Source organism: Mytilus galloprovincialis, chromosome 2 (genome assembly GCF_965363235.1).
Source record: "Mytilus galloprovincialis chromosome 2, xbMytGall1.hap1.1, whole genome shotgun sequence".
NCBI classification, from domain to species: domain Eukaryota; kingdom Metazoa; phylum Mollusca; class Bivalvia; order Mytilida; family Mytilidae; genus Mytilus; species Mytilus galloprovincialis.
Genome location: NC_134839.1, coordinates 24,965,463 through 24,988,950, shown reverse-complemented (window position 1 = coordinate 24,988,950; position 23,488 = coordinate 24,965,463). Strand labels below are relative to the sequence as shown.

The following is a 23,488-nucleotide window of genomic DNA, read 5'->3' as shown; positions in this document are numbered from 1 at the left end:
TTTGAAATTTAGAAAAAAATATTGGCACTTTATCCAGCTGAAGAAAAAAATATTCTCTCTATCATTCTATTGTAGATGTTGGCTAAGAAATATGTCATTTGTTCTGCTGCTACTCAGTACAGTTTCTGTTGTTGTCTTTCTTCTAGGTAGGTCAAAAAATGAAGAAAAACTTGGCACCAATAGATCTGTTCAATCTGTGTTCCAAACAGGAAAAAAAAGTGATGTTTCTTCCGATATAATCCCTAAGACTGAATAAACCATAGAGTTTAATTATAGGATAGTGATCTGTAGGAACTGATCTGCTATAAAACAATCAATGGACATTAGGATTTTAACACCCATTCCTTGGTTAGCAAACCATAAACATTTATGGCTTCTTATCATTTATATATGGACTGGTAGTGCTGAAAATCAATTAATGCTTACCAGTTTTAATATCCTTGTGTGGCTGTCAAGTTGGTATTGGTCATAAAAAAGGAAATTGGTGGAAGCAGGGACACCCAAGATGGTCATTATTGAATGATTAGATTGGAACCTGATTTTAAATAGTCTTGCATAATGGCCTCCCATCATGACGCAAAGTGTTGTCTTTAAATTCAGATGTTATTGTGAATGGTCAGTTTCCTTAATGTGTTGAATTAGGATATTTTGCGAGTTATCTTTTGTGTGGTTTGATTATACTTTAAAACATGTATTTGGTAGTTTTCTATACATATATATCAATATATATATATTTTAAGCTAATTTGTACCAGTTTGATTTTTGATTGATTTTCATCTTGGAATATGGAATTTTAGGGGTCACATGAGGGAAGTGTTAAATGAGGGCCCCCTGTATCCAACCCACCCCTCCCAAGTTATAGTATGCTCTGTTTGTCTCATTCTTATTTGACTCTTATTTATATTGTAGCCAATTGAAATGGAATCAGTAAAATTATTTGGTATTTTTTTAGGGGTGCAAACTTATTACATCTTCGGTGGCCTGTAAATGTCATTTCTCTTGTGAGGCTGTTTAAAAAAAATTAATTAGATTAGAATTAAGATGGAACTTATGTTTTAAATTTTCTTAAAAAGGAATTTACACATTTAATTGATGTACCGATATGTGTTTCTCATATTTAAATGATGGAATAAAAACTGAATCCTTGAAATGCCGTTATATTTCCATTATAATTCCTCTATAAATAAGGTAATAAAAGTTGTAAAAACTTTTAAAAAAAAACTATAATTAACTCATAATTTATATATATTGATATGATGAAAATCAATTGTTATATTATAAGAAGATTGTAGGATGATGTGATTGAGTTATAAAGTGTGATCAGACATAAAGATACCATACTAAAGTGTGATTAAGTATTAACTGTCAGATACAAAATGGAGGTCATTATTTGTTTCACCGATGTATTGATTTAGTCTGAATTTGTTAGAACAAAATGAAATGTGGGGTATACAATGATATAGGAACTGTAACTATAGAAAATTACGAGAATTTTGCTGTATATAAGTGACACATGTTGAAATAGTTTTAAATTACGGATACAAGTTTTTGAGACTGGACCAAGTCTTAAAACAGTTGAAGGTTTATATGTTTTCAAAGGATTTATTTTTATAGAAATTGTTGAAAATACTATTCTATTCAACTGTTTTCCTGATGTTTGGAAAGTTATAATCAATGGGTGTTATTTCTGACCTAAAAAATAAAATGTCCTTTCTAATTTCAGCAACCAGACAATTCTTATAGGAAATTTTTGAATGACGATATATCGGGATTGATCAATAGCTGTCATCAAAATCATATTAAGTTCAAAATAAATGTCATTCTTTAATTTAATTTTGTGGTAATTGAATTTAATGATTATTTAATTTGGTTTTGTCTTGAATTATGCAATTGTGAGACACCTATTGATGTATATCTTGTCATTGGTAGAAGAAAAGGATTGTCACTCCGCTGTGGTGTAAAAAAAAAAACTATGTTTAATAACAGCATGTATTGATCTTTGTATTAAAGATAGAGAAAAAAACAACTCTCAAAACATATCAACAACTAAAAGAGGTCATTCAAGTCCAGTGAATGTTAGTAGCTGCACAGTGTACAAAAGTTAATTTCTCTGAAGGTACTAAGGCCTATTGGAACCAAAATTTGCCACAACCATCCTTGGGTTATCTAGTTTATCAAATAATGATTCCGCCAAACTGACATGGTAATCCAGATTAGAAATAAAACAGAAGGGTAAAATGTACCTATTGTCTGTTATCTTGTGCATTATTAATGAACTTAATGTTCACGGCCGACACTCGGCTAACCGAGAGATTGGTCGGTTAATCTATATTGAGTATGCGGCTATATCGGCGGTTGGTCTGTTAATCGGGTTGGCTAAAGTCTGTTAATCAGGTGTTATCGAGAAAATCATTGAAAGTTCAGCATGTTTCAATGTATACCTTTCTAAATATATTTTCATCATAAAAAGTATTCATGTCTAACAAAACAATTCAATGTACTGAATCCAGTGGTGTAATTATTATTTTTCTAGCTTCGATGTACGATCTATAAAATGAAAAGGCGGGTTACTCATCAATAAATTTATACACATTTTACACACATAAAATGTACACAAAATGACACATTGGTTAAATTTACTTGCATTCAATATTTTGAACATTGAAAAAAGAAAGGCATTATGTTTGTTAACCATATTGATATCATTGTGTGAAAAATCTACACGAAAATCTGTATTTTGGTGACATAAATCAATCTTTATTTAAAACCTGGTCTGTTAATGGGTCGGATGCATAAAACCCGGTCTGTTAATTGGTCTGTTAAGAGTTATGAATGGCAATAAAAGTATAATTTTATTGTCGAGCCTGCAACTTTTGTTGCAGAAAGCTCGACATAGGGATAGTGATCCGGCGGCGGCGGCTACGGCGGCGGCGGCGGCGGCGGCGGCGGTGTTAGCTCACTTCTTAAAAGCTTTATATTTCAGAAGGTGGAAGACCTGGATGCTTCATACTTTGTATATAGATGCTTCATGTTACGAAGTTTCCGTCAGTCACATGTCCAATGTCCTTGACCTCATTTTCATGGTTCAGTGACCACTTGAAAAAAAAGTTCAAATTTTTTGTAATGTTGAATTCTCTCTTATTATAAGTAATAGGATAACTATATTTGGTATGTGCGTACCTTGCAAGGTCCTCATGTCTGTCAGACAGTTTTCACTTGACCTCGACCTCATTTCATGGATCAGTGATCAAGGTTAAGTTTTGGTGGTCAAGTCCATATCTCAGATACTATAAGCAATAGGGCTAGTATATTCGGTGTATGGAAGGACTGTAAGGTGTACATGTTCAACTGGCAGGTGTCATCTGACCTTGACCTCATTTTCATGGTTCAGTGGTTATAGTTAAATTTTTGTGTTTTTGTCTGTTTTCTCATACTATATGCAATAGGTCTACTATATTTGTTGTATGGAATGATGGTAAGGTGTACATGTCTAGCGGGCAGATGTCATGTGACCTTGACCTCATTTTCATGGTTCAGTGGTCAAAGTTAAGTTTTTGAGTTTTGGTCTTTTTATCTAATACTGTATGCCATAGGTCAACTATATTTGGTGTATGGAAATATTTTATGATCTTTATGTCAGTCGCGCTGGTTTTATTTGACGGTGACCTCATTTTCACTGTTCATTGCACAGTGTTAAGTTTTTGTGTTTGGTCTATTTTTCTTAAACTATAAGTAATGGGTCAACTATATATGTTGTATAGAAGCATTGTTAGCTGTACATGTCTGCCTGGCATGGTTCATCTGACCTTGACCTCATTTTCAAGGTTCATTGGTCTTTGTTTAGTTATCTTGGTTAATGTTAAGTTTATGAGACAGTTGTAATAAAACTAAGCTTTATACTTAGGACTATCAACATAATATCAATGATTAGTATAGAAGGCGAGACATTTCAGCGTGTGCACTCTTGTTGCTATATGGGGTGTTATCGGATCAAATGAGTAGGCTCAAGACGAGCAGCTAAAATATACGAAAACAACACATGAACAATGAAACATAACATATGGTCCGAGACCACCATTGTCGTCCCTTGATTTTCGTTGTCGAATATAGTCCCTAGTGTTGACAGTGGGTTACTTGCCATTAATTTTTATACCCCTTCCAAATTTCTTTCTCCATGTTTAATGCCTCAAATTGCAAGTAGGGGGTGAAATTACACTTAAAAAAAATTTGGGTCCAGAATTTTAAAGGAAAGGAGTGATTTGGTCCAGCTGAAAAAGGTTTAAAATTAGCACTTTGGAAGCTTTCAAAAGATTTCAAGACGCCCTAAACATAAAATTGTCCATATTTTTAGTTAGAGACGATGAAGTTTTCTATAATTTTGATATAATTTGTCCCAAAAGTAGTACAACACACTGTAAAAGTTTCTTTCAGAAAGCGCAGGTGGGATTTTTTTTATTTTCATTTATGTTCTAAAAGAAATGCACTACGAAATAATTGTGGTCTTGGACCATATACGGAAACAACACATGAAATTGAAAATTGATAAAAATGGTTTCAAAAAGTGTAATATTAAAGTAATATTAATTTCATCCATGAATGATCGCATATATCATGTTGATTTTGTTTAATTATCATGAATGACACAAATTTGTCATCTACATTGGTAACCAGTATATAAATCAGAGATAAACGTCGTAATGTAAATAAACATCAGTAAGTAAAATATATTGGGATGACAAAATATGAAAAATAAAGAAAGAAAAATGAGTAAGATAAATAAAATGTAGAAAAAAATTGACATAACAATTTAAAGAATACAGAAATAAATAAACAATACCCCCAAACCGGACCCTCATGGTATACACGAGAATCTTGATGGAAACGTAGAGACAGTAGAGAGTGGAACATTGCTAAAAACTAGAGAAAAATAATACTTGTTTAAGAATACACACATGAAACACCGATGGCTGGTTAAACAGCAACGGATTGCGATGTACTTATATTGGTGACAAATTCTATAAGTTTACATGCGGACAGCTATGGTGGCAGGTTAATGCCATTTTGCGTTTTAGCGCTTTAGCGTTTTCGCCTTACATATTCTATATGGCGAAAACGCGAAATTGCGAAGTCGAAAACGTGAAACAGATTTCTTGTTTTCGACTTCACGTTTTCGACTTCGCAATTTCGCCTTTTTGCGATTTCGCGTTTTCGCCCTATAGAATATGAAAGGCGAAATGGACTACACCGGCCACCATAGGCAACTGTAGTTCTCCTCTGCACTTATGTAGAAAGGAACTAAACGGAATAAAATGAATTGAAACTTAAAATAACCAAATGTAGCTGCATTCGCTCCTTTCCGTTTACTTCTTTAGAGTGATTTGTAAACAATATATGATTAAGTAATAGAAGAAAAAAAACAATTGGATGATCCTGACGAATTAGGGTTTAACGTCCAGTGATAAATATCACGTTATATGTACCCTGTGTTGTATTAGAAAGACACTTTCAGTCGGAATTGAGAACGTGCTACTTCGAACAGACACAAAAATTAAGGGTGATTGAAAACGTCAATAAAAAATTCATGCATATTCCAGAGGCCAATTGATATCACGCTATATTGAAGTGACACACCCTTCAATAAAATGCAAAGAAAGTCAAAATAAAAATGCTCTTTCTAGGATACTGTGGCACCGTATTCTCATTTTTGTTTACTCAGGAACATCTCATTCTTAATTAGGTTCCCGCCAAAGGCGGTCCCCTATAGTGATCAGTCTGTCCGTCCGTCCGTCCGTCTGTCCGTCCGTCCGTAACACTTTGTGTCCGCTCCATATCTAGAGAACCGTTATGATTTCATACTTTATACTTTGCATGTTTATTAACCACCACCAGAGGGCGTGTCATGATGTATGTACAACTTCCTAGGTCAAAGGTCAAGGTAAAAAAACTTTGGTTTCAGTTGACAACCCTGTGTCCTGTGGTGAAGATCGTGTCCGCTCTATATCTTGAGAACCGTTATGATTTCAAAGTTTATACTTGACATGTATATGAACCAACACCAGAGGGTGTGTCATAATTTATGAACGACTGCCTAGGGCATAGTTCAAGGTCAAAAACTTTGGTTTCAGTTGACAACCCCATGTCCTATGGTAAAGATTGTGTCCGCTCTATATCTTGAGAACCGTTATCATTTCAATGTTTATACTTGACATGTATATAAACCAACACCAAAGGGTGTGTCACAATTTATGTGCAACTTCCTAGGTCAAAGGTCAAGGTTAAAAAACTTTGGTTTCAGTTGACAACCCCATGTCCTATGGTAAAGATCGTGTCCACTCTATATCTTGAGAACCTTTATCATTTCAAAGTTTATACTTGACATGTTTATAAACCAACACCAAAGGGTGTGTCATAATTTATTTACAACTTCATAGGTCAAAGGTCAAGGTCAAAAACTTTGATTTCAGTTGACAAACCCATGTCCTATGGTAAAGATACAATTTTTTAATGCACATTATTCACAGCGGGGCCCACAGAGATGGCTCCCATCTCAATGATATCTAGTTTTTTCAAGGGGAAAATATAAAGGAAGCAAGCAAAATTATTGTCGTGGCTAAATAACTCTTAACTGACACAATTTCAATTGTCCAACCGGGGCATTAACAAACTTTATTCCCATAATTTTCACTAAAACATGGTTTTATTCACGTTATTTTACAATTATGAAATATTTACTAATGTCAATTTATTTTTTAGAACCACAGTACTATTTTTTGTCCTTTAAATGATATCTAAATTTGTTTGTTTCGCCTTTTATTAAAAAAATGCTATGCGTATAAGCATAAATACTACATACTTGCGCGACGCCTTTTAGTTTTACTGAAAACTACGCAGACTAAGAAATGTTTTTACAAGTGCAAAATGTTCTATGATAGATATCGTTTTGTCAGACACTTTTCTTTTTTTGATTTGGTTCTTATAACATGCTAAAAATCTGTATATTTAATAGACGTATAACCAACCCGATTAACAGACCAATCGCCCATATAGCCGCATACTCAATATAGATTAACCGACCAATCTATCGGTTAGCCGAGTGTCAGCTGTTACCAGATTTAAGATCCGAACTAAGGCTTGAAACTGCAATTTGCCTGGTTGATCATTTTGCTGTGTTCCCGTGTCAATGAGAGTATTAATACTGTCATCTTTTATTTACATGTATTAAGATTTTCTTTTTTGTTAAATTGAAGGGGTCAAGAACTATTTTTGTGAAGATTTTTACTTTGAATTTTGATAATTATTTTGAATACTTTTTTCTGGTGTAAAGAAAAACTAAGGTTGATAGGTGCTGAGGTCTCTTTAACTCTCTTGAGAATTAACACACTGTGACTTTAAATGTTGCTGACTATGGTTATTAAAGCCAATCGGACACTAACTTTGAATGTTGCTGACTATGATTTTTATAGAAAACATTTACAATGATGAATCTAATGTCACATTCTGTTTTTAACCTCAAAGTTTTATCACAATACATCTTCATTCGGAAGCGATTTATTTGATACCTTTATATTAATTATTCTTTGAAATCAATCTCAAATGTTAGTTTTTGTTTTTATGTTTTATTTGAAACCAAAGATCAAAGTTGTTATTATTGAACTGTAAAAACTATATTCATCCATTTTATTCCTATCTAAATTACATGTCTTTGTCTTGTTAACTGACAGACCTTGACAAAGATACATTAAGACAAAAATGTTAGTGATTTTTTTTTTTTTGCCATTATAATTTACAAAAAATTCTGTTTATGTAAAATCTATACAGATAAGGCACCTGAAAATATAATTCTAATACAACAACGTTGGTAACTTTCATTTTGATTGGATAATGTCACTTTCTTACATGGCATTAATTTACAATTGATGCTATGGGACGTACGCGCCAGCGCAGACGGCATATGACAGATTTTAAATACATGTTTTAACATTGTTTTCTGTCAGTTTCATTAGAATGGAGATAACAACATTGTATTTTAAGCTCTGACGACATCAATTTGGGATTTGATAGTCGCAAATACGTGTTAACTGTCTCCTCTAACGCGTTGCCAGTAAACTTAATTTGCGACCATCAAATCCCCAATTGATGCCATCGGAGCTTAAAATACAATACAGTTATCTCCTATATATTCAGTCTTGGATTGAAATAAAATTAGAAAGTCTATAAACTTCTGAGTGTGTTGTCTCCCTTATAAATTCATAACAGAGTCATTTCCTTCTCAATGTAATTTATCTTCTGATCTTTGAAACTGCTCAACAAAAAACAAAAAGAAATATTAAAAAAAAAATGAAAATTGCATTTGACACCAATAATTAATTAAGCAATATCTACCTAGCCAATGAAGGAAAGGGCTAATTGTATTATAAAAGTCAATGTCCACACCTTCCCTGAATTTGACTTTGGAAGATTCAAGTTGGTAGCCTTTCAGTTTAATTTTTGTTTCATTTTTCAGTGTTCTTTTATCATTTAAATATCATTGTTCAGGTGGCTGAGGTCTATAGTATCAGGTTTTGTTTTTCTGCTTTAAAGGATCTATAACATAACAAAGAATTATTTGAAACTGGAATAATTTTGAATTTTGAAAAATGTATGATGAAAATTCAACCCAATCAAGTAGGGCTAGCCATGCATTGGGTTAGTTAGTTCATATTAAAATCAATGATGAAAGAAAAAATAACTTTAGCCATGCCCTCTTTAGTTTGGTAAGGCTTTATCATACATTTTATCAATTTTTCAAAATGATTCCAAATTCAAATAATTCCATGTTAAAAAGAGATAGTCATAAGTTTCTATTTTCAATAATTATTAATTAGTTTGTTATGTTTGTGTACAGTGAAAAACATGCATTATGAACAAATGCTTCAGCTTTCTACACTTAATCTGTAAAAACATGTTTCTACACAAGAACAGGAAATGAGGAATTTCTTTACAACTTGATCACTAAAAAGTCTAAAAACACCAAATAGGGTTTTACATCATCCTAAAATACCGGAACTTCAATTTCCAATAAAGCAGGCTTACATTGCTTGTAATTGCAGTATTGAATGGCAAGGAATAGGAATTGCTTAATTGAAGTAACTTTATTGAATTGACTTTTCTAAAATTGAGTCCACAGGATAATTATCAGTAAACAGTAAAACTATATTTGAACAGGAACCCAGTCAATATTGAATTGCAAACAAACACTCAAATGATTAAGATTTGCTCAGATGTTACCTACTAGATCAATGAAATAATGAAATAATAAATCAACAGTTTGAAAGGAGGAAATACAAATGTATAAATAAACAGAAAAGGAAAAAAAAGCAACAACAAAAAAATGAGGTCAACCTATAATGGAAATAATACATTTTTTGCCTTGCTTTGACTGAGTCTAACATCAAGACCTACGAATTTTTCAGCATCGTCAGCAGCATCAACAATAAATTGGTTGGTGATAAGGTCAGTTTTTGGAAAACCCTTGTGGTAGGTCAATGATATTTTGTATGCAGTTGTATTGGAATTGGCATATCCACATTTCACTGGAGATTGTTTGACCCTGTACCTTGAGTGAGTCAAGGTTCATCGAAAGTATTGCAATTTTTATTTCAACATCTCTGTATTAACAGTTTAATATGTTTGGTAATGTGAATAGTCTTTTCAAAGGAACATTTTTAATGATTTGAAACTTTGGCTACTTCCATTATTAAGTCATTCTCCCAATGGGATTTAGACTCTCGCTTGATACTTAAGTTAGTTACGCCTGAAAGTATGAAAAAGAAGTTGCCCTTCATGGTTTCTTCATATAACAATTTTGATTTAAGTCTTGTGATATATCTGAATATTTTAACAATTCCATGAACGATATGTTACAAGTATATTAACATTATTTATACATTAGCTTCAATTTATAATACACCCTGCTTTAAAAATCGAATGCTGTAAGATCCCTTTATATATAAGTTTGGCAGATTGTGATCTTTCCATTGACAGAAGATATTGATAAAATGCATATTTCTTTCCATCAAATGAGGATCTACCTCATGTCATCGTGGCCGATTGTGTAACTCGTGATGGGAGATCATGACAAATAGATTGTTTCACTATTGACTTGTCTATCACTGTCAGGAAGTTGTAGCTAGACCAAGATCACAACGCTTGATTAAAAGCAGCGTTAGTGATGGTTCCATTAAAAATCTGTGGAACAGAGCATATCAGACAAGTAACCAGCTTAAATAGAGGAATCCATTTATTGTGGACTCGGAACAATTTGCTACATTGATCAAGAAATGATAGAGATGATAGAATCGCATTTATAGATATCAACACTTGTCCCTGCCTTGTAAATAGTCTAAATGCAAAATGCTTTTTTGTTCTAATTAGTTTGTCACTCAGCAATCAATGGTTACAATATTTGTAGAATTTCTCATGTGACAAATTGACAAGGGTTCACCAAAAAAACAATTTCAAAAGTTGTTAGCAAGACACTGATCAAAGTGACCTACATTTCATGCTAAATTAACTTGGGTTACGTTTTCCACCTAGTTTGGCTAATATGTTCATTAACATTAAGGTAACTGACAGCTGAGCTTGGCGCTTTACCAAATGCATTAAAAAAAAAAGATATTTCAACTCTAAAAGTACAGTTTTGTTTTTTAAAACTTTTCAGTTGTTTCTTAGTGACAAACTTTTTTGCATAACTGTTTTAGGATGATAAGTTCTTGTCTTTCAGACACTGTCAATGATTCATCTATTTCATTTTCTGATAATTTGAGACATATTTATACATGATATAAAGTGAGATATGAATATCTGTATTTTAATGTTTGCCCAATTGAACTATTGTGCAACTCTTGTTAGGAGATTTCCAAAAAATAGATTTCTACATATTAAATTGTCGATTTCTGTCAGTTTGGTAGATAGACCATTATCGGCTATGTTTGATTGAAAGTGCCTTTTTACCAAAGTTATTTATCAACTGGCATCCGAAGACCTGATTCATTTGTTACGAGGCAAAAGTGACAAGCTAGAATTCCTAGCTTCATTACGTGGTTATATGGCTGTACTTAAAATATTATCGTATCGATTCTTCTGTGTTAAAGAACAATATTCAAGGATGTATATTGTTAGTCAACACAAGATGTTACCTGCTAATCAATACAAAAATCGTCAAAGAGTCCGTTCTGTTCAAGATTTCAATAAAGCCAAAGCTGATAAAATCATCGGATTAAGATACGAAAATACCCGCTATGAAAAATCTTGGTCTTGGCTAAAAATCTATAATACTGTCGATAGGATTGTGTCATCAGGAGATAGATTTGGATTTGTTTAAATCAAAATGTGTAAGATTATTGACTTGTTTGAAAATATTTGATCTGTTAGTTTTAAATGTCAAATTGATTTAATTGTATAAAACCTGTGAAGACTTCTCTTCTTACCTTTAAGATATAAAATATCAAACGAGTTAAAAATAAAAGAGTTTGATTTATTTGGTTTGTAAATTAATTCTTGCTTCTCAATGATAGAAAGTTGAGGCAGATTTAAGGTTTCTTGATGAAAGTTATGAATGAAAACGTTAGCAATGGAAATTGGTAACCTGAATCTATTAGTAAAAATTAGTTTAAAATTTCTTGAAAAAGATGATTTTAAATCTTTGACATAATTTAACCAGGAAATGAAATCATTAAAACAATATTTAAAGGGCTTAGGTATTTATAAAAAAGAAGATGTGGTATGATTGCCAATGAGACAACTATCCACAAAAGACCAAAATGACACAGACATTAACAACTATAGGTCACTGTAGTGACTGAACGGCCTTCAACAATGAGCAAAGCCCATACTGCATAGTTAGCTATAAAAGGCCTCGATAAGACAATGTAAATTAATTCAATCGAGAATTTAACGACCTTATTTATATAAAATAATGAACAAAAAACAAGTATGTAACACATAAACAAACGACAACCACTGAATAACAGGCTCCTGACTTGGGACAGGCACATACATAAATAATAAGGCTGGGTTAAACATGTTAGTTGGATCCCAATTTGACTGGTTTTTATACGACCGCAAAATTTTTTTTTTCGTATAATACTATCAAGTCGTCTGTGTCGTCGTCCGAAGACGCATTTAGTTTCCGGACAATAACTTTAGTTTTAGTGAATGGATCTTTATAAATTTTTACCATAAGGTTCAATACCACTAAAGGAAGGTTGGGATTGATTTTGGGGGTTATGGTCCCAATATTTTTGGAACAAGGGGCCAAAAAGGGGGCCCAAAATAAGCATTTTTGTAGTTTTCAAACATTAACTTGTTTATGTGTATGGATCTCTCTGAAATTATACCACAAGTTTCCATACCATGAATGGAAAGTAAGTATTGATTTTGGGGGTTATGGTCCCAATAGTTAAGGAATTAGGGGCCTAAAAGGGGGCCCAAAATCGGCATTTTTGTAGTTTTCAAACAATAATTTGTATTTAAGTGTATGAATCTCTCTCAAATTAAATGGCTCAAAATGTTTTGGAAATAGGGACAAAAAAAAGGAAAAAACTAGGTTTTTCTGGTCAATGGACAATTAAGACAATTTAAAAGCAGTGTAAGGGAGGTAATTCAAAAACATTTAAGATGCAATGTTGGGTGTGTTCGGATTTACCTCCCTTACACTACTTGTGAATTACGTATAAAGGAATATCAGGCTTTGGACTAATTGCAAAAAAAGGGGGGTGGTAGTAGTTTACAATTTTTTAATCTTTAATTTGTAAGATCTTGACATTTGTTTTGTGTAAGAAACCCATATAATTTCAAAAATTTGATCACAATCCAAATTAAGAGCTGTATCAAGCTTGAATGTTGTGTCCATACTTGCCCCAACTGTTATGGGTTCGACCTCTGCGGTCGTATAAAGCTGCGTCCTGCGGAGCACCTGGTCTAACTTTCTGGATAAAATGAGCATTTCTTATGAAGGTTATTTCAAAAGGAACTTGTCATTTATTCTCTGGTGAAGAGTTGTGTCATTGGTAATCATTGTGACCCCATATTCTTTTTTTTCTTCTCCTTACCCACACTATTTAAGATATAATACTAAGAGCACTTGTAAAGCTCAATATGAATGTACTGAAACACTAAGCACCCAACCATCAACCAGCTTCCTCCACCAGCAACTTGCCTGCATGGAATAACCCAAAAGTGGTGTAAAACACCAACAATTAATCAATCCTCTATTTTGATACCATCATATGATTATTTAAAGTCAAAATACTGTCATCACCAAGGTTTAAGGTTGAATGTCACTACTTAAAAGTTTAACAAAACTACCTCCTTCCAGTCCAAACAATTGTTGAAAAGCTGATGTTAACTGAGTTCTTACAGCAGACATAGAAATAGCTGTGAAAATAAAGATACACCAGAGAATACAAAAAGATTCTGCATGCAGACATAAGATCAGGACCTTATTGTAAAAATGAAATGAAATGCCAGATCTTTGTTTAGCCTCAGGGGTAATTTAGTACCTCATAACTTTTTATCAATTTGACATCCATCATAATAGCTACATGTGTGAAGAACCAGTCAATATTCATCAGAATTAACAACCAAAATATGGTTATTTAATATCCCAAGGCAGTCTTAATATCTTCTCCTATGGAAGAAATTATTAAATCAGAGAGAAATAGGTTGTCAACAAGAGGCTATGATCGGAATTATATAGATCAGCTGAGAGATTACGAGTATAAATCATCTGTGTTGGATATTAGCATTGGGGATGTATTCATTTAGTATGGTTTTAATAGCTTTGACTAAATAAGGCAAATTGTACTGAGTATTTGATAGATTTATAGATGATGGGTTGATCTTCGTGATAAATTACGGAGCTTCCGAGTTATGTATCTTTAAATTAAGCTTGTATCAGTTGATTCATGTGTGTTCAATCATATATTGGAAATAAAAGTGGCCCAAGAACATATTGGTATTTAATAATGTATGGAATAAAAAGATAAGATAAGAATCTGAGAATTAAATATCTAATATCCATACCAGTAGGATTTTGTAATTGAAATAAGAAAGGAGAAAAAAAGTGAAAAATCTTATCCAATTTATTGAAGCAGGTTTCACCTTTGCAATGGTTGTTTTATGTCATTATAAGGTTGTTGGCTTTTTTGTGGTTTGGTGTTTTTCTTTTTTCTGTTATTTGTAGAATTTCATGTTGATAGCAGATGTATGATATATATGTCTGTGTTTAGTTTATTCACAACTTTTACAAGCTGGTAGACAAATTGTAAAGATACCTGTCTAGTATATTTGATTTCCTGATGCCTCACAGTCTTGAGGTTATTTGAATCTGGTGAAGACTCTATGTTGTCCTCTTAATGTCTTGATATTATTTGAGACGCATTTCTTTCTCATTTAAGTCAATACCCAACATGCCCTTTTATTTATATTCAGTTAAGTTGGAATGTGAAACCTAAAACGAGACCAAATAAGTTCTAGAAACACCAAAAAGGATGAATGATAGAATATCCCCCAAAAAAGTTCCGTCAGAAAAAATGAGAACATTAATTCCTTACTAACATATAATCTTGCAAAAATTCACAATATTTATTGGAATATTGAATATTGAAATTATATACTGTAGCGCTTTACAATAACAGAAAAATTGACTGGCAAGCATTTGTTTTGGGTAATTTAGAAAAAGCAAGTGGGGAATGTTTATATAAAGCCATGTCAAAAACATTATAATGATGTCAGGGCAGAAAGAGGTATAATCTATTCCCCAAGTTCAAGTAAGATATTCAAAGTTATCTCCCTTTCTGTGGATTAAGCTTTGTTGTAATCTGATATTGCTCTGCTATTTGCAACATAACAGTAATTTGTATGTAAAGTTCTATCTCTTTTTTTTGTACGATTTCTGTGTACAAAAGTTTTCTCAAATTGAACTATTGGCACAAACCTTTTTTTCTATTTTCAGTTAGCAGAAGAATGAGTTGTATAAAGTATCCAGTTCCAGTTAAAGTAAGTGTAATGAATAATTATAGTTCATGATAAAATGCAAGATTTTGATTGGTTAAACAGTGTCAATGTAGACAATTTACTATCCCATGACTTAACGATAGACACTTTCATTGGCCCAAATGTAGTGGAGGGGGAATTAAGTTCTACCCTTTTCCGTCTGTACGTCCCAAAGTTGGTTCTTGTTCTGTAACTTTAGTTTGCCTCAACCAAGTGTTATTAAACTTATACAAATGCTTATTACCACAAAACACAGATCAAGTTTGAATTTTAGTGGCATCACATTAACTGTACTCGAGTTATGCCCCTTTACATTCATTTCCATTCTCATATAACTTATAATATTATGTACATAAAGTCAAAGACAATTTCTTTCAATTTACAATTAAAAAACAATAATGGAAGATTTAGTATAAGAAATTTAATAACACCCTCCCAGCTATTTGTTATTTATAGATAAACTCTGTGTTCCATGATCCCTGAGTCACTCTACTGCAATTAACAATTTATCAGGCAGCTGGTTTCCTCATTTGAATCGCTTAAATTTTGTAATGTCAGGGCCTTTTGCTTTTGAGTATAAGTTTTGCTTATTTGTTGGAAGCCACACAGTCCCCTATCTACTTTATTTGGTCTCCGGGGATAGTTGTCTTATTGCTGATTTGCATCCAATCATACCACATCACCTGGATTCTATTCAAATTTATCTAGTTACAAAGATCTGTTATAGTAAAAACATATTAGATTTATATCTTTCCTTGTTACTAAAGGTATGTGGTTTTTAATGGAATATTTCATGACTTTTCTGTCCTTACTGGTCCAAGCAACCAACCCAAAATCAATCAATCAATTTTAGTACTGGTCATGTTTCAAGGTCAATTATTACTGAACTTTGCCTAAAATGTCTCTTGAAAAATCCGTCAAATTTGGTGTCCTTTGGTATCCTTTGGTATCCTTTGGTACTTTGGATGGTTGGTATATAAGAAAGAAGGCATTTGTGATTGATTATTTAATCTGATCTTGTTTCTATAAAGGTCAAACCAGATAAATGACAGGTGTTGAAGTCTAGGTCAGGCTGACTTTTTGCATCCTGCTTTTTTTCTTGGCCTTTGCATGAGTGAAAGTACATACAGATTGTTAGTTTACCTGTTTGCTATCTGCCATTTATTTTTGGAAGGATCATCATACACTATTAAAGATTACAACCAAAGCTGCTGTAAAGGTCACCTATCTGCCATTTATTTCTGGTAGGATCATATGTTGTTCTGGTAAACAATTTTGAACTACTGTCAAATCTGCTGTAAAGGTCACCAGTGTAAGGGGGAAACCCTGTAGTGTCAGGTCACTTTTGTTTTGTCCATTTGTAGTGAAACCTATTTGTATTTAGAAGTTAACCTCACTAATAAGGTCAGTTTTCTTTTCACCCATAGATGACCTTTATATATAGGTTTGGCTGTATTTGTGAATGTCATAATACTGCTATTTTATTACAAACAATGCAATGAAACATTTTTCCTTAATCTAAATTTTAGAAATTCTTTTAATTTGTAACACGTTTTACTATTTTAGTGTAATAAAATTGTCTATGTCTGCATAATTTCATTCTACTTAATAAACTAAATGAGTTAAGTTCAATTGGTAACCCTTTAAAGTCATAAAGCCTCATCCCTGCTTAATTATGCATTGATTGGAGATGAATATCTTTGGTTATAAACTTATTAGAGACTTGCGTGTATTCTTGTCTGAGATGATGAGAATTTTAGCTATGGCTTTATATAAGGCACATTAACTGGCTTGAAGAGGGATTGTTTAGACTTATCCTTGGAATTGTAATTAATCATTAATTAATTTATAGATTACTGATCCATCTTTGGTTCATCTGTTATTACTGGTTGTAGAAAATATAGATTATTTAGTAAATTAGTACATAAAATTGAGAATGGAAATGGGGAATGTGCCAAAGAGACAACAACCCGACCATAGAGCAGACAACAGCAGAAGGTCACCAACAGGTCTTCAATACAACGAGAAATTCTCGCACCCAGAGGCATCCTTGAGCTGGCCCCTAAGCAAATATATACTGGTTCAGTGATAATGAACACCATACTAAACTCCAAATTGTACACAAGAAACTAAAAGTTAAAATAATACAAGACTAACAAAGGCCAGAGGCTCCTGACTTGGGACAGGCGCAAAAATGTGGCGGGGTTAAACATGTTTGTGAGATCTCAACCCTCCCCTATACCTCTAGCCAATGCAGAAAAGTAAATGTATAACAATACACACATTAAAATTCAGTCCAAGAGAAGTCCGAGTCTGATGTCAGAAGATGTAACCAAAGAAAATAAACAAAATGACAATAATACATAAATAACATCAGACTACTAGCAGTTGACTGACATGCCAGCTCAGGACTTCAATTAAACTGATTGAAAAATTATGAATGTCTTCATTAGATTGGTTTTGCAAAAGGTTACCTGAAGTTATCCAGGTGTACTAGGAAAAGTCTGAGTAGATCGCCTGGCCCTAATATTAAAATAGCATATGAAAATAGAGAATGGCAATGGGCAATATGTCAAAGAGACCGTCACCCGACCAAAAAACAGAAAATGGTAATTGTTTTGTTTAGGTCCATGGAAAGGAAGAAGATCATCATAATTTTGAGGTTTATTCTTCATAATAAAATCTGGTCTTTACCAAGTGCTCAGTAGCCATGTAGCCATCATAAATAACAACCATCATCTCAAGTTATCTTTTTAAAGATATTGAATAGAAACTATAATTCTCACCATTTATTAAAAAAAATCCTTTACTCTACCTCCATCTCAGCTTAGGCTAACTTTATTACCTTTACTCTACCTCATCTCAGCTTAGGCTAACTTTATTACCTTTACTCTACCTCCATCTCAGCTTAGGCTAACTTTATAACCTTTACTCTACCTCCATCTCAGCTTAGGCTAACTTTATTACCTTTACTATTCCTCCATCTCAGCTTAGGCTAACTTTATTACCTTTACTCTACCTCCATCTCAGCTTAGGCTAACTTTATTATCTTTACTATTCCTCCATCTCAGCTTAGGCTAACTTTATTACCTTTACTCTATCTCCATCTCAGCTTAGGCTCACTTTACTACCTTTACTCTACCTCCATCTCAGCTTAGGCTAACTTTATTACCTTTACTCTATCTCCATCTCAGCTTAGGCTAACTTTATTACCTTAACTCTACCTCCATCTCAGCTTAGGCTAACTTTATTATCTTTACTATTCCTCCATCTCAGCTTAGGCTAACTTTATTACCTTTACTCTATCTCCATCTCAGCTTAGGCTCACTTTACTACCTTTACTCTACCTCCATCTCAGCTTAGGCTAACTTTATTACCTTTACTCTATCTCCATCTCAGCTTAGGCTAACTTTATTACCTTTACTCTATCTCCATCTCAGCTTAGGCTAACTTTATTATTTTTACTATTCCTCCATCTCAGCTTAGGCTAACTTTATTACCTTTACTCTACCTCCATCTCAGCTTAGGCTAACTTTATTATCTTTACTATTCCTCCATCTCAGCTTAGGCTAACTTTATTACCTTTACTCTATCTCCATCTCAGCTTAGGCTCACTTTACTACCTTTACTCTACCTCCATCTCAGCTTAGGCTAACTTTATTACCTTTACTCTATCTCCATCTCAGCTTAGGCTAACTTTACTACCTTTACTATTCCTCCATCTCAGCTTAGGCTAACTTTATTACCTTTACTCTACCTCCATCTCAGCTTAGGCTAACTTTATTACCTTTACTCTATCTCCATCTCAGCTTAGGCTCACTTTACTACCTTTACTATTCCTCCATCTCAGCTTAGGCTAACTTTATTACCTTTACTCTACCTCCATCTCAGCTTAGGCTAACTTTATTACCTTTACTCTATCTCCATCTCAGCTTAGGCTAACTTTATTACCTTTACTCTATCTCCATCTCAGCTTAGGCTAACTTTATTATTTTTACTATTCCTCCATCTCAGCTTAGGCTAACTTTATTACCTAATTAACTCTACCTCCATCTCAGCTTAGGCTAACTTTATTACCTTTACTGTACCTCCATCTCAGCTGAGGCTAACTTTATTACCTTTGTATGACTCTTTTCTCTACCTCCATCTCAGCTTAGGCTAATCTTATTACAACTGTGTTGAACACAAAATTTGGAAAATTGAGAAATTAAAATTTTTCTGCATTTGTTTTTTTATAAAATTGAGAAATTGAGAATTTTTCTGCATTTGTTTTTTTTATAAATTATGATAATTATTAGTAAAGATTTTTAAAATGAAAATTGATTTATTTTTTTGGAAAATAAACAAATTACATCCTTGTTTTAAGAATTTAAATCAAATAAGTAATGACAACACATAAGACCTATCACAAGTGTTGTCTCTCTCGGGAGATACAATGTCACTTTCTCCCGTAATGAATATTGATTTGGATAGAAAATGTGTAAAAACTGATTTACTTCAGCCTTCATCCTGCTAATACCACTTCCTCAGAATTGCCTTACTGGAATTATTTAACAATCAAGATAGCCATTGTGGAATTATTTAACCATTTTTCCCCCATAAATGTGTAGATTTAGTGGCTGATTTCCATACATGTTCGTATTAATGGCGTAATTCTAGTCTAAATGAATGTTTAAATACTCCTTTATGATAATTCTTTGACAATTGTTTGTGTTTTGTCTTTATCAAAACTAATATGTGTAATAATGTCATAACTTTTGATTAGGTTGGTAGAACTATTCCCTACTTTGTAAATATCCCAAATGACTTTAAAAAAATGCAAAATACGAAAATGAATTCAGAATTGAATTTAGAATTTGCTAACTTGATTTAATTTATAAACTTCAGTTACTTAAGGTGGTACCTAACACTACATGGGGATAACTCTGTAAAGTCAGCTAAAGGTTTTAATTGCATTGTGTTGTAAAAGGAATATTAAGCTTCTCAATGATCAAAATTGTTGTTTGTCAAACTTCTATATAAGCAGTCACAGTAATTTTTCTGACAAAACCGTTGGTTCAAAATATTTGAAATTTTTATATTTTTGTTAAAGGGTCAAAGTAAATACTTTGACAAAATTTTATGAAAATTAAACAAGCCAAATTAATTTTAGTGAAAGTGTTGGGTACCACCTTAAATTCTTTTGCTACATACAATGTTATTGAAAAAGTTGCTCACAAGTTGTACAAAAGAAATAATTTTTGTTATTAAAAAAAATTTTGTGAAAAAATTCAAATAAAAGTAACTAAAGCTTTGTATGGAAAGGAAGATAACTCTATATTGTAAAGTTTACTCAAAGATAAAACTAAATGACTATCACATTGAATATCTAGTTTTTTTGTTAAATGACAAACATGCCACAGTAGTTGGAACTACAGACAGATTATCATGCTGATTTGTTTATATGTTTGGTATTGATTGATTGATTGTTGGTTGCTTAACGTCCAGTGGTATATGTTTAGTAAAGTTGTTGTCTAATGTATCTATTAGAGTTCTGTCTTTAGGTACCTTTACACAATTCCTGTGTTTTCCTTATAAGGAATGTGTTTAATTACATTAAAAATTGCCAGTTAAAATGTGTAGAACAAACAAAAAGAATGTAAAGTAATATCATTTGGTATGTTCTTAAAAAAAATCGTCTAAAAAGTTGTAATATTGCATCACAGATATGTTGAGGAATATACTTATGTCATAAACATGAATCATTAAGTTTCTGTAATTGAGTGGTATTTTAGATTTTAATGATATTTTGTGTTCCATTAGAACTCAATGACCTGCATCTGAATGTAGACATAATACTGGCATACAATCAAGATGTCTTATTTTATTTTCAGTCCTTCATTGCTTTAAGTGACAGATGTCTTTAATAGGAGACAATTTATTGCAGTCAATCTCCTCCTCCATAAACATAAAATCTTAGAAAAAACAATGGTTATGTCTTTGTCTCTGGTAAAGACAATTACATAACTCTGTTTGAGTGTTATGTCACGAATAGTAGTTTGCTGTTAAATAGCAAACTTTCTCGCTTTCTCGGAGTATTTATTGTTAAGAAATAAGTTATAATGAAGTACCATTAGTGGTATCCCTTTAAAGGAGCTAATTAACTGGGGATTCCACTCTAATAGCTGCACGACTTTGACACTATGTTGATAGCGGCGCTAAAATAATTGATATCTGGTAATAATTTGTTCTTTCGTTGAAATCAAATATGTTATTACATACACAAGCAAATCAAACAAATTGAAATATTTAAACACCTTAAGATTGTGACAAGGGGACGTCACCATAAAAAAATGGATAATTACCTATAAAAAGTATCATTCTGCACTTGACAAAAGATAAACCAATTCTGCCTAATGCCCTCTAGGTGTAGCTAATACTTGTAATAATTTGACTTTGGCTCTCATACTGTCATTTCTTGTTGGATTCTTATGAAATTTAATTATGTTTTAATCAGTAGTGTTGAGCTTTTTAATAAGAATAATTTATATATATATATGCCCTCAGAAATAAAACTGTATGAAAAATTGATGTAGAAGCTCTCCCATGTCTGTAACATTTCTTGTTAGATTATGAAATTTGTATCAACGGTTTATATCAAAAATGACTTTTAGTGCTAATCTACCATTTGAACTTGATCAATTTTTAGGTCAGAGGTCTTAGTCACAGCTTCCAGATAAAAATTTTGGGTGCATTTGTGATTTATTGTGATTACTTGAGGTTAACTTTATTAATTTGCTAATTGAAAGAAGTGTTTATAAAATGAGAGGGAGGAAGGTTCTCTAGTTTAAGGCCAATTGGTAAGTGGTTGATACCAGTATTTAGTTCATAGTTTGAAATTCTTTAGAAAAAGTCTTGAATTCTATATTAAACTTAATATATGTGCCTGAAACTGTTATTGTTTTTGGATTTTTAAGTTTGAAAAAAAAACAAAAAAACCTAAGTATTAATCAGAACCGTTTTGAGTTACCTCCCTTTACATATTAAATAAAGAAAAAAGAAATTATGTGCCATTGATCTTATAAAAGCCATTAAACTGGTGCTTATACATGTAGTACCATTTATGAGAGATATGTGTAGATCTTCAGCTGACTATCACTAATTTATTTGTTGTTCTTTGAAATATTAAAAGAAAAATGGCCACAAGAGTTAGAAACTATATTATTGTTATTTTTGGCTGGAAAAGTTTATTCCTACAGAGAAAGTTGACAACTTTTTAACTTAATTTCTCTTCATTCAAATAAATTAAGAAAATGACATTTAGAGTTCCATGTCTTCTTATACAGCTATTTTGTCATGCTGTAGATTTCCGTTTTCTGTAAACCAATCTTCTGACAGTTTATTATGCCCCACAATTGTAGAGGGGCATTATGTTTTCTGGTCTCTGCGTCCATTCGTCTGTCCCGCTTCAGGTTAAAGTTTTTGGTTAAGGTAGTTTTTGATGAAGTTGAAGACCAATCAACTTGAAACTTAGTACACATGTTCCCTATGATATGATCTGTCTCAATTTAATGCCAAATTAGAGTTTTTACCCCAATTTCATGGTCCACTGAACATAGTAAATGATAGTGTGAGTGGCCTAACCGTGTACTGGGGACACATTCTTGTTAGACAATTGCCCTTTTTTAGCTCACCTGGCCCGAAGGGCCAAGTGAGCTTTTCCCATCACTTTGCGTCTGGCGTCGTCCGTTGTCGTCCGTCGTCCGTCATCGTTAACTTTTACAAAAATCTTCTCCTCTGAAACTGCTGGGCCAAATTAAACCAAACTTGGCCACAATCATCATTGGGGTATCTAGTTTAAAAAATGTGTGGCGTGACCCCGCCTACCAACCAAGATGGCCGCCATGGCTAAAAATAGAACATAGGGGTAAAATGCAGTTTTTGGCTTATAACTCAAAAACCAAAGCATTTAGAGCAAATCTGACATGGGGTAAAATTGTTTATCAGGTCAAGATCTATCTGCCCTGAAATTTTCAGATGAATCAGACAACCCGTTGTTGGGTTGCTGCCCCTGAATATGTAATTTTAAGGAAATTTTGCTGTTTTTGGTTATTATCTTTAATATTATTATAGATAAAGATAAACTGTAAACAGCAATAATGTTCAGCAAAATAAGATTTACAAATAAGTCAACATGACCGAAATGGTCAATTGACCCCTTTAGGAGTTATTGCCCTTTATAGTCAATTTTTAACCATTTTTCGTAAATCTTGGTCATCTTTTAGAAAAATCTTCTCCTCTGAAACTACTGGGCCAAATTAAACCAAACATGGCCACAATCATCATTGGGGTATTTAGTTTTAAAAATGTGTCCGGTGACCCGGTCAACCAACCAAGATGGCCGCCATGGCTAAAAATAGAACATGGGGGTAAAATGCAGTTTTTGGCTTATAACTCAAAAACCAAAGCATTT

General features: G+C 32.8%; 1 protein-coding gene across 3 annotated transcripts in view; it reads left to right on the top strand.

Moving 5' to 3' along the window:
* The window catches only part of LOC143063210 (poly(rC)-binding protein 3-like), a 126,478-nt gene that overhangs the window by 30,264 nt on the left and 72,726 nt on the right, over positions 1 to 23,488 (top strand). For all 3 annotated transcript variants that reach the window (XM_076235200.1, XM_076235201.1, XM_076235211.1), the window contains exon 2: positions 14,996 to 15,039. The gene's annotated coding sequence lies outside the window, so the exon portion shown is untranslated. The remainder of the gene's footprint in view (positions 1 to 14,995; positions 15,040 to 23,488) is intronic.